The following is a 3,264-nucleotide window of genomic DNA, read 5'->3' as shown; positions in this document are numbered from 1 at the left end:
TGTCTGTTTATCTGTCTTTGGTCCGCTGTCTGCGTTTTTTAATACAGAACAAGAACACTTACACAGAAACATACACAGGATTTACAGCATACTACTGTTACAATAACAGTAGCATCAAAATAAATAAAAAATAACACAAATTAACCAAATAAATTATCCAAGGAATAACTTTTACAATTACAACTTTTAGACTCTCAATATACATTAATTTACAGCAATATTTCCATGCATAAATTACATAAATATATGACAAATTAAAATATAACAAATTAATCATCAAATTCTGTTCCAAACTCTTATTTCTATACAATAAAAATGAACAAAATCTTGAATTTTGTGTTAAATAGCAAGGCTATTTAGAGCAAGGTACCAGCTCCAAAAATGTTGGGTATACATACAGTCAAATGGTCACTGTTCATGGATTCTTCCTCTAACACATCTCAATGTCCCTAATAATCCAGCATCTGGAATACTAATTTGTCGCTGGTTCCTTCGATATTTTCCTATGGGGTTTTTCAATTTATGCGTAAAATAAGGTCTGTGTTAAACAACTTGAGTTTGATGTTTTGTTCTACAAATTACACACACCCACCACGTCTGTATGGACCTTTCTCTCTCTCTCTCTCGATAGGTCCTGTGGTTCTGGACTCTAACACAGCCAACTTTCACCTCGCAGTTTTTGATGATCTGATAAGTGTGTGGCATGAATTTGACATGAGTTATGAGGAGATTCCCAAAAACCTGGAGAGATTTGACCCTGGTCCCTGTGTGCTGGCTGGGCTCTGTGGGCTTTTCCACAGTGAAGAACAACGCGTCCCGGATGGTAGGCCTATAGGTGTCACCACAGAGTCTGTCCAAAGAAAAGGAACCAACGGCTTGCCCAGTGGAGTCTGATGTATCGGTGTATCGTGAAATTCTTAGTGTCACAAATCCACAGGAGTCACACATCCCACTACTTGGATTTGAGAAACCCATGGTAGTGAGGGGGAAACTGGACTTGAGATTCTCAGATCTTCTGTGCAAGACTGTCTATAACACTTCACACACAATTTCACTGAGATGGTCTTTCCATTCTTCTACACAGAGGCCCATTACCCTCTCACTATTTTGCCTGGGGTCAAGCCTGAAGAGATCTGAAATGAAGAATGTTGGCTGTCAGATAAAGGGTTCTTGATTTCCTTTTTTTAAATTGTTGCGTGTTACTGTTACTGTCTCTTCAGTTTGTAATTACTTTGAGGAGTATTCAAGGTTAATGTGGATTGAGTATGTTATTGCTACTGGTAGTTTTGTTATTTTATATAAATATTTTTTAAATTAAGTGTTTGAAATGTTCCTAAATCCTAAGTCGCAGAACCATATAGAAAAATTTTGGTGGAAAAAACTTTAATGTAGGAACCTTTTTATTTCAACATAAACCAGAATGATCCTTTGATTGGGGACAGGACCATATGTCTTTATTATTATTTCAAATAGTTGGTATAAAATTAATATGTAATACTAATGATTGCATATTCATTAAAATTATATATTTCTAATGTATTTTTTTTAAATAAAAATATTGCTGTACAAGAGCAATGAAATGAAGCGTGACCATACTCTTCTAATCTGGACATCTTGAGATCTTCTGGGCCGCTGCTGAAGACCCATTGGTTTTGTCCTCTAAAACACAATCACACACCATCAGAGAAAACAAACATACGAGATTGCAAAAATGCAGAAATGCTCAAATTGTATTGAGTGTTAATTAAAAAATAACCTTCTTGATTGTAACTCTTGATTAATGACAAATTAATTCAAACTGAAAAGGGGTGTTTTTGGTAGGGTTATAAATATACATATTTTTTTAAACACTAGATTAGGAAGACATTAATTACACAATAATAGCTAAAGTAATCAACTCCTCAATAAAACCCTCTCTGAACGCTGGTCAGTGGCAGGAGCCCTCTCTGGACGCTGGTCAGTGGCAGGAGCCCTCTCTGGACGCTGGTCAGTGGCTGGAGCCCTCTCTGGACGCTGGTCAGTGGCTGGAGCCCTCTCTGGACGCTGGTCAGTGGCTGGAGCCCTCTCTGGATGCTGGTCAGTGGCAGGAGCCCTCTCTGGACGCTGGTCAGTGACAGGAGCCCTCTCTGGACGCTGGTCAGTGGCTGGAGCCCTCTCTGAACGCTGGTCAGTGGCAGGAGCCCTCTCTGGACGCTGGTCAGTGGCAGGAGCCCTCTCTGGACGCTGGTCAGTGGCAGGAGCCCTCTCTGGACGCTGGTCAGTGGCTGGAGCCCTCTCTGAACGCTGGTCAGTGGCAGGAGCCCTCTCTGGACGCTGGTCAGTGGCAGGAGCCCTCTCTGGACGCTGGTCAGTGGCAGGAGCCCTCTCTGGACGCTGGTCAGTGGCTGGAGCCCTCTCTGGATGCTGGTCAGTGGCAGGAGCCCTCTCTGGACGCTGGTCAGTGGCAGGAGCCCTCTCTGGACGCTGGTCAGTGGCTGGAGCCCTCTCTGGATGCTGGTCAGTGGCTGGAGCCCTCTCTGGACGCTGGTCAGTGGCAGGAGCCCTCTCTGAACGCTGGTCAGTGGCTGGAGCCCTCTCTGGACGCTGGTCAGTGGCAGGAGCCCTCTCTGAACGCTGGTCAGTGGCTGGAGCCCTCTCTGGACGCTGGTCAGTGGCTGGAGCCCTCTCTGGACGCTGGTCAGTGGCTGGAGCCCTCTCTGGACGCTGGTCAGTGGCTGGAGCCCTCTCTGGACGCTGGTCAGTGGCTGGAGCCCTCTCTGGACGCTGGTCAGTGGCTGGAGCCCTCTCTGGATGCTGGTCAGTGGCAGGAGCCCTCTCTGGACGCTGGTCAGTGGCTGGAGCCCTCTCTGGACGCTGGTCAGTGGCTGGAGCCCTCTCTGGACGCTGGTCAGTGGCAGGAGCCCTCTCTGAACGCTGGTCAGTGGCTGGAGCCCTCTCTGGACGCTGGTCAGGGGCCAGAGCCCTCTCTGAACGCTGGTCAGTGGCAGGAGCCCTCTCTGGACGCTGGTCAGTGGCAGGAGCCCTCTCTGAACGCTGGTCAGTGGCAGGAGCCCTCTCTGGACGCTGGTCAGTGGCTGGAGCCCTCTCTGAACGCTGGTCAGTGGCTGGAGCTCTCTCTGGACGCTGGTCAGTGGCTGGAGCCCTCTCTGAACGCTGGTCAGTAGCTGGAGCCCTCTCTGGACGCTGGTCAGTGGCTGGAGCACTCTCTGAACGCTGGTCAGTAGCTGGAGCCCTCTCTGGACGCTGGTCAGTGGCAGGAGCCCT

Source organism: Gobio gobio (assembly GCF_949357685.1).
Source record: "Gobio gobio genome assembly, chromosome: 25".
Taxonomy (NCBI): domain Eukaryota; kingdom Metazoa; phylum Chordata; class Actinopteri; order Cypriniformes; family Gobionidae; genus Gobio; species Gobio gobio.
The sequence above is the reverse complement of the archived record's forward strand: the minus strand, read 5'-3'. Positions refer to the sequence as shown.